Source organism: Cyclopterus lumpus, chromosome 10, assembly GCF_009769545.1.
Source record: "Cyclopterus lumpus isolate fCycLum1 chromosome 10, fCycLum1.pri, whole genome shotgun sequence".
NCBI lineage: Eukaryota > Metazoa > Chordata > Actinopteri > Perciformes > Cyclopteridae > Cyclopterus > Cyclopterus lumpus.
In genome coordinates, this window is record NC_046975.1 from 1,101,999 (window position 1) to 1,118,029 (window position 16,031).

Here is a 16,031-nt window from a genome sequence, read left to right on the forward strand (position 1 = left end):
TCCAAATTGGTGAGGGTCAAGAAGGTTGTTACTGTGGAGATAGGAGGAGACTTGGTTAGAAATAGCTCGCTCTAGAGTTTTGGAAAGGAAGGGGAGGAGAGAGACAGGTCTGTAGTTATTGACTTCAGATGGGTTGAGGGTGGGTTTCTTCTTGGGTGTTAATAAGATGGGTGAGAAAGGGAAGAAGGTCCGGAGCAATGGACTGGAGAATGTGAGACGGGATGGGGTCAAGGGGGCAGGTGGTTGGGGGGGCAGAGGTTACCAAGGTAAGAACTTGATTAGGAGACAGGGGGGTGAAAGCGAAGGGGAAGTAGATGAAGTTAATGGAGGTGTAGTTATGGAAGATGGATTAGTAAATGAGGAGCGTATGTCATCTATCGTTTTTGTAAAGTAGTCAACAAAGTGGCTTGGTAGAAGGGTGGAGGGAGGGGGAGGACCAGGGGGGGTCAAGGAGGTTGGAGTAGTTTTTTAGGGTTAGAAAAAGAGGATTCGATTCTGGATTGGTAGAACAAGCTTTTGGCTGCAGAGATAGAGGCAGAGAGGGAGGAAAGAAGAGGTTTATAGGCGAGCAGGTCGTCAGCGTGTTTGGATTTTCGCCATTTCCTTTCCGATGCTCGCATAGTGGCTCTCTTAGCGCGCACCGAGTCGGACAACCACGGAGCCGGAGAGGACTTGCAGACCTTTTGAGTCAGAGGGAACTATTTGTGTCTAACTTTTTGTATTGCCTCCGCTTTGCATCGGGCTGAACAATGCCTTTTCACTTGGATATAATCACAACATACCTCAACCTCTCGGGAGCTAGTGCTGAAATGAAATGTTCCTGTCAATGAAGACCTGTCTGCTTTTGTAAATAAATGCTGTTGTTGTAGAATTTAAAAAAGGTAACTTCCGGTTTCATAGTTTGACTGGGAAACACTTCTTGTAACAAAGTTGGTAGAAGAAAGTACATAATTTGACATATGACTCATAGGTAATACACATTGAGTACATTTTATATTTATTTTCATTTTCAAGTGAGACAGCAATGGTTTTGCAGAGCTGACCCGGTGGAAATACAAATGGGCGAGCGTGCAACATGGTCAGCTTTTGTTGAGAGGGTCAACATTGTCTGCTATCCATGTTTGTCTCATATTTCAGCTTTCTGTAGGTTTGTAGTTGTTGCACATCTGCCATAAACAGTGATGTTTGTGCAGCTCTTCTTTGTGCAAGGAAAGATGTTTATTAGACTTTCCTTGCCTTCTCTTGTGTGATGATTGAGTATGATAATGTGTTAAATATCGAGGCCTTGTATTTGATCACTCTTTTCATTTCTTAACTTTATCCTGCCATGTCTTCTTCATAGCTGGCTCAAGTGGGCATCAGTCATGAACCCAGTTTCTATCACGACCATTTTATAAAACACCCACTGACAGCTGCAGCCAGGAGGCATTTTAATTATCTTGGCTTCCTCTCTTTCCTGCCGGAGAGCTTTAGCTATTGTCAAAACATCTCATTTCACTAATAAACCGGTTTTTCACACATATAGATGTTTTTCTTGGTCTTGTTTATGATCAAAGGTTGCACTGAACACCTTGAAATCATTATTATGCTTCTGGGAATCTGATATACATATCGGTTGTCAAAAACAGTTTATTGTTCTCCTGCTGTTGCTGTCTCTTTTCCGTCAGCCTAAAATACCTCTTTCTGAATCCATCCTCCCTCCAGTATCTAATTAGAGCTCACAACCACCTCATTTAAGCTCAGCAAGCACACACACACCCACACACGCTGAGCAGTAGTCATTTTTTTCCATCTCTCATTTTCTGCAATTTAACGTTCAATAAGCAAACCCTATTAGAACACAAGTCGAAGAAGATATGAAATCAAACGCATTAATAATGAAATACAATACACGTTGAAAACATGTTTAATGACAATTAGTTTGCCTTTTGTTGATATGTTTTATTGTGACATGACTTTCCCATGCCACAGTAAATGCATACATAAAAAGCAAATACAAATAATGTGTATTTTAGTTTGATTTATTTTATATAAAGATTTAAAATCTTCCATACTCAAATGTACGTAAAAAAGAAAAGAAAAGGTAAATGGAAACATGTACCCGACTTAAAGAAGCACACATACACCTTGCACTTCATTACTCACACTCATTCTGTCTGCTGTCCCCATGTTTCACTTTGTAAATTGTTTTTGAAAGAAATGTATCTTTAATTGCTCTAGCAACGTCTTTGGAACAGCAGTACTTAAGAAAGAATGTCAAAAGAAAAATATCAAGATCTCTCCTGTCGTCTGTTTTGGAGAGTGAATGAAAATGTGCATGTTTTTTACTGCTCTCTAGCAACACAAACTGTAACTGTGGCTCCCTTCAAACATGTTCTAATAAAGGTTCTCTTAGATGGAGCAGCAGCTGACTGGATGAGCAGTCACAGACTCTGTGTTATGGTTGTGTGGTGTGGAGGACCCAAACGCACGCAGCAGCCTTTAAGATTCAAAGTGAGGATCTTTATTTCCCTAACGGATCGGGAAGGAAAAAACAGAAAAGAATAAAACAAACAAAACAATGATCAGAATAGTCCAGCTGATCAGAAGCGAGTGTTCCCTCGCTGGAGCCGGGAGGGCAACTCAACCGAACTCTAGTCCTTGATACCAACGGGATCGGTAGAGACCTGGTGTTCCCAACACGCAGTAAGGAACCAGACTGGTGACCGGAATGATCTGACAACCCGCCAGGGAATGCCATGGTCCTTAAAACAGCTGGCAGCACTTAGGGCAACGAGCCCCAGCTGAGCCAAAGGAGAGGGGCGTGGTAGTGGACGGAAACCGGAGGTGGAGACTGTAGACTGACAAAAGCAAAACATTAAGCACATAACAACAAACCAGACAGGAGGGGAACAAAGAGGGGAGCCAACACTAACATCAGACAGGGATCCTAACACTCTGAGTCTATGAATATGCGTTGTTGTTGGAATGCTATTGTTCTTCAAATCTTAATCCAATTTCTATATATATTTCTTCCATACGTTTTTTGAACTTCTTCTCTGCCGTCGTACATATTTGTCGATGGAATCCACCGACTTACACAAGAACTCCAACCATTTTGCTCCATTGGACTCCATGTTAAATCTGACCCCAATTGTCTCACAGGAAGCAGACGATACCGCTTTTCTGCTCACATTTCTAAACCCCACAAACATATAACGTACATCTCCGCATTCACAAGAGTCTTATCTCTCTGACGATACACATATTTTGGCGTTCGGAGTCAGGGTTTTCTAATAAAATGCAGGAGTTTCACAGGTTTTCTTTGTTGAAAATCACAGTGTCTACCGTCCTTTAATCAGTCTTCCTCTCCCCAAGGTGCTTGACAATTAGTGGCACAATTCAGTTTATTTTGTATAGTCCAGAATCACAAATTACCCTCAGAGGGCTTTACAATCTGTACACATACGACATCCCTGACCTTTGACCTCACATCGGATCAGGAAAAAATAGAAAATAACCTTTCACAGGTAAAAAAGGGAAGAAACCTTCAGGAGAGCAACAAAGGAGGATCCCTCTCCCCGGATGGACAGAAGCAATAGATGTCATGTGTACAGAATGTATTGCTTACATCATAAAGTATATACATAAACATAGTAATATGTTACCATACACTAATTTAAAATGACAATACAATAACAAATCGCTGACATTAAAACCAAGAGTTGCGTTTAGCGTTTCCCTGCATGCAGGTACTGCCGGTAAAGAGAGGAGGGGCTGCTGTCTCCGCCAGTAGCTGAGTTCACAAGAGTCTGCCCTGTTTTAAGATATGTTACAAACTCTAAGCTGAACAGGTTGGTAGAATGAACAGCGTTACAGTTACAACACATTCATGTCAAGGGCCGGCCTCCTGCCTCCTGCCACGGCCCTGCTGATGCCCCTCCTCTCCACCTCCTTCTGTTTACATGGATTGTTATCTGCATCGTGGTCCACGCCTACTACTCATTATTCATAAATTATGGGTTAGGATTCTGCCATTATAGCCACGAAGTTCACATTTACGTTCATTAGTTGCAAATGTGTGTATGTATGTGTATATATATATATATATATACATTTACCAAAAACAAGAGCATGTTCAACACTCTATTAGCACAATCATGCACAGTATATCCAGTATATGGTAGTTCTCATTGGAAGTTGTATTGTGTCCCCATTCTCTGGATGGACTACTAAATGAACCAAGTGAGAAAAGGTCACATACTCAAGGAGTCTAATGCTGGATGTGAGCAACCGGCATTCACCCTAAACTAGAACCTCTGAGTAATGTGAATACTAGCACGTTCTCTTAGAGAGTGAACTGGTTTAGAAAACATCTTCACACTTCTAAGATGTCACAGTACAGAAGCAATGATGACACTGCCATGAGAAATGTGATGGCATCGAGCATCTAATCCCGGGGGCCCATCAATTTATAATCCATGCATGTATTATGAATTGATAGCAGCCTCCCTGTTTACTGTTACCCTGCTGGTTCATGCCTGGTGAAACCAGTGGGGGCTCTTAATGTGAAGCAGTCAGAGGAAATGCAATACATTGTTCTCCGACGTTAGCGCTCATCATAAATGTTTCTACAGAATAAGACGGCTGTCATTTTCAACATTTTGAAACATTTCAGGGAGCAATGTAACAGCAAGCAGCAGCCACAGAGCTGTTAGATGAAGAGCTGCAGGCGACAGGCTGCACAGCTCCAACGCCTCAGCTTTAATGGGTGCCATGTGCAGCATGAAATCACCTCGTGGCAAGAGGAGGAAAGGCCAATTATAAACCGACTTCTTTATTTATAAAATAGTTTGTTTGGCTGCATTACAAACACATGCACCGGTTGCTCTCCTGTTGTATCTCAGACCAAACAGCTGCTCAAAGAGCATGTTCTGCCCCCACCATTCTGACTGTACTTGCTTACACCAGCTGTAACCGTGGATGTCACCAGATCAACCAGAAGTGAACTCTTAAGGATTCTAGCTTAATGTCATACTGAATTTACTGTAGATTAGAATAATGTGATGGCTAATAGTGTATATGTTACCGTGATGGAACCAGACTCATCCCCGTTTAGAAAGCAGCATCAAATCATACATCACACAATCCAAGCCACAGGTTATTACTGCACATCAAATGCCTGAACGCATCAAAGACGGTTTATGACGCCACATTTTCTTCCGTGTGTATTTAAAGATATGAACGCTGCAGACGGCAGTGTTTCCTTAAAGATAACAACGTACAAATGGAAACTTTTTTTGTCTTGACACAGATAGAAAATCCAACAAGAAGTGGAACTCGTCTGCTGTGCACATTGTAACACATGATGAGTCAGGGAACTGCAGAAGAACAAGTTGAATCAAGCTCGGCGCCAACCAAGCAATTTGTCACGGATGACTGAGTAGATGGGTTAAACTTAATTAACATTTGAATTTGAGATTTACCTTTTGTATGCTTGACTTTCAAGATGGATGAGTTGTGTAACTTCACAGTGCAGCTGAGGTGGAAGTCTGAAGTGGGAAAGCACTGAGATTGAGCTTTTAGCCAGTGATGATATCATCTGTGCTGATCCTCGTAGCATTGTTCATGATGCTTTAACTGGAAGCCTGTCAACTGGGCTGTATACTTTGTCATATTTCACAGGTGCATTATTATATAATTCCAATCTTTCATGACTTTGTCAATCATGTTGTTCCTAATGACTAATATATGTTTCCTTATTCGTCTCAATTGGTGCTTTTTAATTATGCAAATGTGTTGTGTCAAAACCACCAAATTCTGCCTGTGCACTTCCAATAGCTGGAACTATTGATCAAGCTTGTTTACCATGGGTCCAACACATTATTAGGATGGTAAAGACATCAGTCATTCTGATCCAGACAGATGCAGCAGGCTCATTAGTTACATTACACATAATGTTTTGAGGAGAAATATGATGGCAAAATATATATATCTTATTGGAAAATGTCTGGCTGCTTTCAAAAAATCTGGCCTGTGAGCAGAAAATTAGCCCTGGCTCACTTACATTTTTACTGTTGATTGGTGTGCATTGTCCCTGTACAATAAACAATGACATACAATATAATACAATTCAATGCCATTCAGTTTATTTTGTATAGCCCAATATCACAAATTACAAATTATCCTCAGAGGGCTTTAAAATCTGTACACATACGACATCCCTGACCTTTGACCTCACATCGGATCAGGAAAAACTAGAAAATAGTTGACAGGGAAAAAAGTGAAGAACCCTTCAGGAGAGCAACAGAGGAGGATCCCTCTCCCCGGATGGACAGATGCAATAGATGTCATGTGTACAGAATGAACAGAGATACAAATTTACATAAACACATTACATGAATATGACAATGTATGAATGGACCTCCAATCCATGAAACAGAAGGAGGTAGAGAGGAGGGGGGGCGGGGCATCAGCAGGGCCAACGCGGGAGGCCGGTTCACCAGCATCAGACACCTCCAGGTCCAATGGACCCTATGAGACGTGAAGTCACAACGACTCCGGGGAGGAAGCAGAGTTAATAAGGTGCAATGGAGAGATGTAAATTCATCCATAAGGAGAGAGAGAAGAGGAGATAGGTGCTCAGTGTATCATAAAACATCCCCTGTTTGTCTGTTTGTGTAATAATTATTACAATCTGATTCAACCTGATTCAGCCCTAACTATAAGCACTATTAAAGAGGAAAGTCTTAAGTCTACTCTTAAATGTGGCGACTGTGTCTGCCTCCCGGACTGAAAGTAGAAGCTGGTTCCATAAAAGAGGAGCTTGATAACTGAAGGCTCTGGCTCCCATCCTACTTTTTAGGACTCTAGGAACCACAAGTAGCCCCGCATTTAGTGAGCGCAGCTCTCTAGTGGGGCAATATGGTACTACAAGCTCCTTAAGATATGATGGTGCATCACCAATCAAGGCTTTGTAGGTGAGGAGAAGAATTTTAAATGTGATTCTTGATTTTACAGGGAGCCAGTGCAGCGCAGCTAATACAGGAGTCATGTGAGTACAATATATATTAACTGAGTAATAATAGATTGTATTCAGTCGGTAGTGCTGTATGTTAAATATCTCACTAGTGATATTCTAATTTATTAAATACGTATTTATTCTGTCTATTTTGAGCAGCAAGGATACTGAAAAACAAATATTACATTACATTTAGCTGACGCTTTTATCCAAAGCGACTTACAATCATACACCGCAGACACAACCGCAATTTGGGGTGAAGTTTTTCTTACTCAAGGACACATACTAGGGCGAGCGGGGATCAAGCCGCCGATCCTCTGAATGAAAGACAGACCTGCTAACCACTGACCCACCTAATTGTGGTGCATTGTTTGTTTACACTGAATATATCCCAATATATGTTGATAATAATGTTTAAAAGTAGGTGTATGTTTCTTCTTCTGACCAGGAATGTGAGCTTCTCATGCATCTCTGCAATTAAGATGATCAGTTGAAACACAAGTCTACATATTTTTGGCCGTATATTGTTGTTCAAATAATAGAGAGCATTTCCCATTTGCTTCTTACTATACCATATTTATTTTTATAGTTTTTTTATTATTTATATTTTTATTATTTCTTTATTCTCTGTCTGTTTATTGTTATGCACCTTTCACCGAGTCAAATTCCTTGTATATGCAACGTAGTTGGCCAATAAATGATTGTGTAATATATTAATATAATATTGTATCTCACGTGGTAAGTTCAGAGGTTCCCAAACTTTTCCAGGCTTCAAACCCCCCTTTGATGATATAGGAACATTCCTATTCTGACGTATTCATTTGTAAAAATAATTAACTTAAGCAACATATATTTTTTCACATTTAACAGCAGGTTTTCTCAAACAAGAAAATAACATTCAGCAATGATTGATGTGAATTTATTTTGTTCTGATTGATTTCAATAAAAGCTTTTTGTGACATGAAAGAGTGTCACAATATATATTACCCAACCCTTAGGTTCTTTAAAACTGAATTATAAACAAGATGTGCAAGCTGCATAAGCTTTTTCTGCATGGATCATATTCTTACGTTGCGCTTGATTTATTTTTATTTCTTAGGTGCAACCATATGATATAGTGCCCTATCTTTACAACTTGTTTTCAAGTGTATTTGTTATAATTATATTGTACTAGTTTGGGAACCAGCAATAACTTATCAGCCACAGTCACTGCTTCGAGTTTAACAGAAATACTGCTTTTATTTCTTCTCCAAAGTGTAGACAAATGTTTCAAATTAAAATCCTAGGCAAGAGAAGAGCCACTGAAGGGCTTGTAATGTGAAATACTGGTGCAGGATAGGAAGTACCTCAATGTATTGTCATACCACGGTTTACATGATATCTTACGAAGTTACTTCTGTTTTTTGAGTGTCACTTGTTGCTGTTTCTTCACATTGAAAGCTTTATATTGCCAAACCACAAGGAGTCTTTCATGATGACGCAGCTGAAGGTCCTAGTATTTGCTGCAGAGGTGAATGCAGACTGATGTTGCTAGAGACAAATTGGTTTACACAAAGATACAGGCAAGAGTGTTTGACAGCAGAGGAAGTCTAAAGGGAAACAAGCCATGGTGAGCTGGTGCTCCACCCTCTGAGGCACATTTGTGATTTTGGGCTATACAAAATAAATGTTATAAATAAAACGTTGTATAGCCCATAACACCTTTCATGCCATTCTGCTGTGTGTACAGCATATTGTATGCTCCCATTGTGGTTGCCTGTGGCAGGCCTACAGCTCAGCATGGGGATCCCAACTGTATAGAAAGGAAGTGTTCAGTGTGTGGTGACAGATAATAATAATTATTACACAAACAGACAAGCAGTCACAGAATTATATTTGTTGAAATATATATGTGGCCTTTTCACAAATACTCTCCACATACACTAACACACGGAGCATCTGTGCAAGTCTCCAGGGTGGAGGCATTGAAAGGCTGGTAGACGAGGGACACTGAAGGGCAGTGCGACTCAGAAGGAACAGATACCATCTCCTCTCCTGGGAACCCTCCTTCCTTCCTTTCTTCCTTCCTTTGTTTCCAGTTCAAGATTCTTGTGATGACGTTTAGAGCATGGTCATGCTCTTATTTACACAATGGAGTTACTGCAGCCCTTCAGCAGCAGGTCTCTGAGGTCCTGGACTGTGCTTTTAGATAGATATATTAGATAGATAGGAAATTTGTTACAATTTTGTTTTGATGTTGACGCTCCTACACTTTGGAACTCTCTCCCTTTGGACTTAAGAGCTATGGAAATCTTTGAAAAGCAGATGAAGACCATCCGTTTAGACTTTTTTGTTAAGAATATTTTATGTTTTTATATTGATGTCTGCATGTCATGTCTGTTGCTCGGTCTTTTACTTGCTATTTTGTCTTTTATTGAGCAGCACTTTGTCTTCTGAAAGGTGCTGTGTACTTACTCAAAAGGCCCAAATATCATGCCTAGTACAGGTGTCAGGTTACAATTTACACGTGCTTCTTTTCAAATAATATTGAGCAAAAATGTTCGTTTAATGAATACTGATTTTGAATCACAGATGCAAATGTTAAATAAGCATCTTCTGTGCAGCTGAGTAATGCACAGGTTGGATCAATGAATGCATAATTACCGTTGAAAATGTTACTTTCAAGTTCACTTAAAAAACATTAGCGTTCAGTTGATTCTGAACTGGGAAGGAGAACATGAATCACAATGAGCCAAACAATCTGCTTTATTAAACTAAATGGAAATGACGTTCAGTTACGTTATAGTCCAATTACCCATGGAGCTATCTCTCCTTCCTGCTGCGCCCTCCACAGACTTATTTCTCTCCTGTGATGCATAAACAACGAGTCTTAGAGCCTGTCATACAGTTGCCTTTGGTGGGGAAATCATCTGATTGCATATATTTCCTTCTTCTTCTGTCCTTAATTGGATTGCTTCCTCTCTTTTTAGATTGCCATGTGTTTGATCTCCTCCTCCTCCTCCTCAATGTTTCCATCCGTCTGTGGATCAGAGGAGCAGAGGAGGGAGGGAAGGAGAAAGAGAATAGAGTTCAGGCTAGTGGCTGGGCTATCAAAGACGGTCTACGGGGTGCATCAAATTCGTAGGTGGATGCATGCACTCACATGAACCAGCTAATTGACTTACCACTGCATAAAACTAAAATAGCAGACCTCCCAGGGTATTTACAGCATATCAAAATGCTATGGCATGAGATGCAATCAGCTGTATGTGGTACTCATAAATAATGATCTCAATAACATACTACCTTGCCTTTGAGTTTCTTCTGAGTAACACATTTAGTTAAATATATAAAAATGACCTACCGTAAATAAATATTCTAATTTCCCTACAGGATCCAGTTTATTAAAGGAGACTGAGATGAAGGCATCAGAGCCGTCGGTCAGGAGTAATGGCAGGCAGGGATTTGCCTGCTTCTCAGCAGGGCATGTATGGATGATTGATATGACAAGTGTAACTAACAGTGCCCTGCAAAGATGTGCTTTGCAAGTTGAATTATAATTGGAAAGAGGCTGAGATGAAAGTCAAACCAGCAACTCAAATTTCATATTTCTATTGTCAAAGGGGAACTGACAAACAAACGATGCTACACTGATGAGGAAGCGAAGACAAATGTTGCAACATGTACACACAAAGACCACATTTTGGGGTTAATACGGAGATTTAGAGTCAGACGTGATTCGTATCACGCGGACTGACACTTGAAGTTCATTTCAATGTCTCGATGTATCATTGCTGTTTATTGCCTCATGATGATTGACAGTCTGACTGGCCCTGTGATTGGTTGAATGACTAGTCTGCTGTGAAGAAGTGCAACAGTTGCTAACTGTATGAATTCATTCATTAGCACTATACAAGCAGAAATGGAATAAAATATGATGAAGTATATATTTTATTTATAAACACTGTGTAATCGCCTGAAAATATAGAATCTTTGAGTTTTTGTTTATCTTCATACAAAGCAGTGCCTCTCCACATGTTTCTAGTGTAATCTAGAAATACAAAACAGACACTGGCTCTAGTCTTGGTGGATTGCTAGTGTGGATCCTACACACTAGACCTTTGAAATAAATGACTTTGAGACTAACACCAGCTTTATATTGTCCATTCAATACATAAAGGTTCAAAGATCACATAGCCAATAATACCCCCTTTTTCCTAATTTGGAATGATTCATACTATTTCAGTCGTTTAATCAGAGCTTTGAAGGCGGGATTATGTATGTGAACATCATATCTTTACACAGCTTGATAGCTTCCCAGCTACATCCATACAAATTAGTGACATAAAAATGGCCTCAGTTATAGATGAGATAGACAAAGTTAGGTTGATTTGCAGAAAAGGAAAATTCCTTCATCATGAAAAATTATGAACGAAGGTTAACTTGTATTATATTTGTTATATGATTTATAGTTGTACTATCATTATAAACCGATCGATGTATGCAATAAAGCAACTTAACTTTCTTTAGAACACATTTTTATATCACAGCATATGAAGGCATCAAGCGATCTTGTTGTGTGGAACGAACATATTCAAAATGTACACTATAATGTAACCGATGGCTGGTCCAAATATAGTAAACTTTACTCCTTTCAATATTGCAGCACACACCAGATCCACTCCTTCCATTCTTACCTCTCACAATAAAAGCCCTAGACATACAGTCTGTGTAACTGTTTATCAGAGATGACTCAAATGTAATAAAATGTCAGACAGTAGCTTAGGCTGTACAACAATTGACCTCAGCCAGACTAACGGACTGCTCCGGTTTATTAGGATCCTGATAGTTGTTCAAATGTGGCTTTGAAATATTCACAGCCAAAGTCTTTTGCATATTTGTGTTGTTTATTCATCACACCCTGGTGTGTAAATGTCTTTATGCTATAATTGTTTCAATTCAGTTGATTGAGTGTCTTTCCAAATCATGTTTGAAAGTTTGTAATACTATTGAAAACCAAGCAAGGAGGTGGAAGACACTACCTGCAGAGCGATGAGACAGGACTGCCGATTTAAGATTTAATCTTCATCAGATTTAAGGGAACTTTAATTGGGGCTGATGATGTCTGCCTCTTATCTACACCGCAGTTAAGTGGTACTTGAGATGGGGGGGTTAAATTATAAGAGACATGTTTGAAAAAAAAAGGTGAGTGACTGCTGCACAAGACATCAGATAGAGATTGGTTCAAGAAAATCTTAAAGGGTCGAGATTTCAAGTTCTGTTGACTAAATACTTACAGAATGTTGATCAACATTGTTTTGCCATATCTGCACCAATCCACATACAATTAAACAATTACATTACATTTAGGGACGAATGAGGTAATTCAAGTAATTGGGACACTTCAGCCATCTTTAATTTTTCTCAGAGGCGATTGTTAACCGTTTCAAGGTCCCCCATCATTTATCATAGTGCACGTGTGAAGCATAATTTAACAAAAAGGGTGCTGCTTTGAGAACAATTTGAGGAAATTCACTTAAAATTGATGAATGTCAAATTATGATTGATTGACTAACCCCAGCATCATGAGCGCCTATTGCAATATGTTACTGCTCTAGGCTACTAAAAAAGGAAAATAAGATGGAAAATAAAATGCATGAAATAAGAAAAAGTGAAATAGAATACACAGCCGCATCAACAGGTCTCAAATGTCTTTGACTGTTATTTTCCTTTCTACATCAGTGTGGAGATCTGCATTTTTAATTCTAAATAAACACAACAGAACCTACTTTCCCTGACATACAGTCTCACTCCCGGTATTGATTACAAACAAAATAAGCATTTTTGAGCTAGCTCAGAAGGTCTCCCCTGGGGTATAACCTCACTTTGGGTCTTATCTGTGTTGGGCACCTGAAGTGCTTATGAGCAAGTTCAATTCAATTCAATTCAGTTTATTTTGTATAGCCCAATATCACAAATTACAAATTTGCCTCAGAGGGGCTTTACAATCTGTACACATACGACATCCCTGACCTTTGACCTCACATCGAATCAGGAAAAACTCCCCAAAAATAACCTTTGACAGGGAAAAAAGGGAAGAAACCTTCAGGAGAGCAACAGAGGAGGATCCCTCTCCCCGGATGGACAGATGCAATAGATGTCATGTGTACAGAATGAACAGAGTTACAGAGTTAAATAAACACATTACATGAATATGACAATGTATGAATGGAACTCCAATCCATGAAACAGAAGGAGGTAGAGAGGAGGGGGCGGGGCATCAGCAGGGCCAACGCGGGAGGCCGGCTCACCAGGCATCAGACACCTCTAGGTCCAATGGACCCAATGAGACGTGAAGTCACAACGACTCCGGGGAGGAAGCAGAGTTAATAAGGTGCAATGGAGAGATGTAAATGTATCCATAAGGAGAGAGAGAAGAGGAGAGAGGTGCTCAGTGTATCCTAAAACATCCCCCAGCAGCCTATAAGCCTATAGCAGCATATCAAGGGGCTGGACCAGGGCAAACCTGATTCAGCCCTAACTATAAGCACTATCAAACAGGAAAGTCTTAAGTCTATTCTTGAATGAGGTGACTGTGTCTGCCTCCCGGACTGAAAGTGGAAGCTGGTTCCATAAAAGAGGAGCTTGATAACTGAAGGCTCTGGCTCCCATCCTACTTTTTAGGACTCTAGGAACCACAAGTAGCCCCGCATTTAGTGAGCAGCTCTCTAGTGGGGCAATATGGTACTACAAGCTCCTTAAGATATGATGGTACATCACCAATCAAGGTTTTGTAGGTGAGGAGAAGAATTTTAAATGTGATTCTTGATTTTACAGGGAGCCAGTGCAGAGCAGCTAATACAGGAGTCATGTGATCTCTTTTCTTAGTTTTTGTAAGTACACGAGCTGCAGCATTCTGGATCAACTGGAGGGATTTAAGAGACTTATTAGAGCAGCCTGATAATAAGGAGTTGCAGTAATTTAGTCTGGAAGTAACAAACACGTGAACCAGCTTTTCTGCATCTTTTTGAGACAAGATGTGCCTGATTTTTGAAATGTTACGTAGATGAAAAAAATGCAATCCTTTAGATTTGCTTAACGTGGGAGTTTAAGGACAAGTCGCAGTCAAAGATAACGCCTAGATTCTTTACAGTGGTGTTGGATGCCAGGGAAATGCCATCTACAGAAACCACATCACCAGATAATTGATCTCTGAGGTGTTCAGGGCCCAGTAAAATAACTTCAGTTTTGTCTGAGTTTAACGTCAGGAAGTTGCAGGTCATCCATGTTTTTATGTCTTTAAGACATTCTTGAATTTTAGCGAGCTGGTTGGTCTCCTCTGGTTTGATCGATAGATATAATTGAGTATCGTCTGCATAGCAATGAAAGTTTATGCAGTGTTTCCTGATAATGTTGCCCAAAGGAAGCATATATAAGGTAAATAAAATTGGTCCAAGCACAGAACCTTGTGGAACTCTGTGATTAACGTTGGTGGTCATTGAGGCTTCATCGTTTAAAAAATACAAATTGAGATCAATCTGATTAATAGGATTTAAACCAACTTAGTGCGGTACCTGAAATGCCAATCGACTGATCCAGTCTCTGTAATAGGATGTCATGATCAATGGTGTTGAACGCAGCACTAAGGTCTAATAATACCAGTACGGAGATGAGTCCTTTATCTGATGCAATTAAGAGGTCATTTGTAATTGTCACTAGTGCTGTCTTTGTGCTGTGGTGTTTTCTAAATCCTGACTGAAACTCCTCAAATAAACTATTCTGATGTAGGAAGTCGCACAATTGATTTGCGACTACTTTCTCAAGGATCTTAGAGAGGAAGGAAAGGTTAGAGATCGGTCTGTAGTTAGCCAACACCTCTGGATTAAGAGTGGGCTTTTTCAGGAGAGGTTTAATTACAGCTACTTTGAAGGAATGTAGTACATGGCCTGTTAGCAAAGACACATTAACAATATCCAGCAGAGAGGTGCCAATTAAAGGCAACACGTCTTTAAGCAGCCTCGTTGGGATGGGGTCTAAGAGACAGGTAGACGGTTTAGAAGTAGAAACCATTGAGGACAATTGGTCTAGGTTAATGGGAGAAAAGCTATCCAAATATACACCAGGGCCGTTTCCAAGGCCACTCCTCTTGATGACAGATCGGCAGTAGTTGAGGGCAAGAGATCATCAATCTTGCCTCTAAGAGTTAAAATCTTTTCATTGAAGAAGTTCATGAAGTCATTACTACTGAGGTCTATAGGAATACACGGCTCCACAGAGCTGTGACTCTCTGTCAGCCTGGCAACAGTGCTAAAGAGAACCCTGGGGTTGTTCTTATTTTTCTCTATTACTGATGAGTAATAGGCTGCTCTGGCATTACGGAAAGCCTTTTTATATGTTTTAAGACTATCTCGCCAAACTAAGCGTGATTCTTCCAGATTGGTGGAACGCCATATGCTTTCGAGCTTTCGTGAAGTTTGCTTTAGGTCGCGGGTCTGAGGGTTATACCAGGGAGCAAACCTCCTTTGCCTCACTGTCTTTTTCTTCAGTGGGGCTATCGAGTCTAGTGTCATTCTCAGTGAGCCTGTAGCACTATCGACAATATGATCAATCTGGGACGGACTAAAGTTAGCACAGGAGTCCTCCGTCACATTGAGACGTGGTATTGAATCAAATGACATTATGTGTCATCATAACTATAGAAATATCTTCCCTGGTAAACTTCAATAACCCCAGTGGTTACTAGCCAAACTGTAAGAAGGGAGTCAGGTACTCTGATGCTGCGTTCACACCAACTTTACTCGCGTGAGTTTACTCGCCCAACTATTTGTGGTTTATTCGTGTCATTCGTGCCTTAGAGGGGGTGTGGCTTATCTCCGTGGAAACAGTTAGCATTTCCGCCATCCACCATGGAAGAAATAACCACTAGTTCTGCTTTATACTTGTTGTGTACATCCCACAAATGTTGGAATATCTAGCACTCTGGTGTCTGGGTTCATAACATCACCCGTAGGCTCACACAGCTCGGTGTTTTTCACAACTACGCCTGGATAAC

General features: G+C 40.3%; 1 pseudogene; it reads right to left on the reverse strand.

Annotated features, from left to right (window-relative positions):
• The window catches only part of LOC117737897, an 82,130-nt pseudogene that overhangs the window by 44,866 nt on the left and 21,233 nt on the right, over positions 1-16,031 (reverse strand).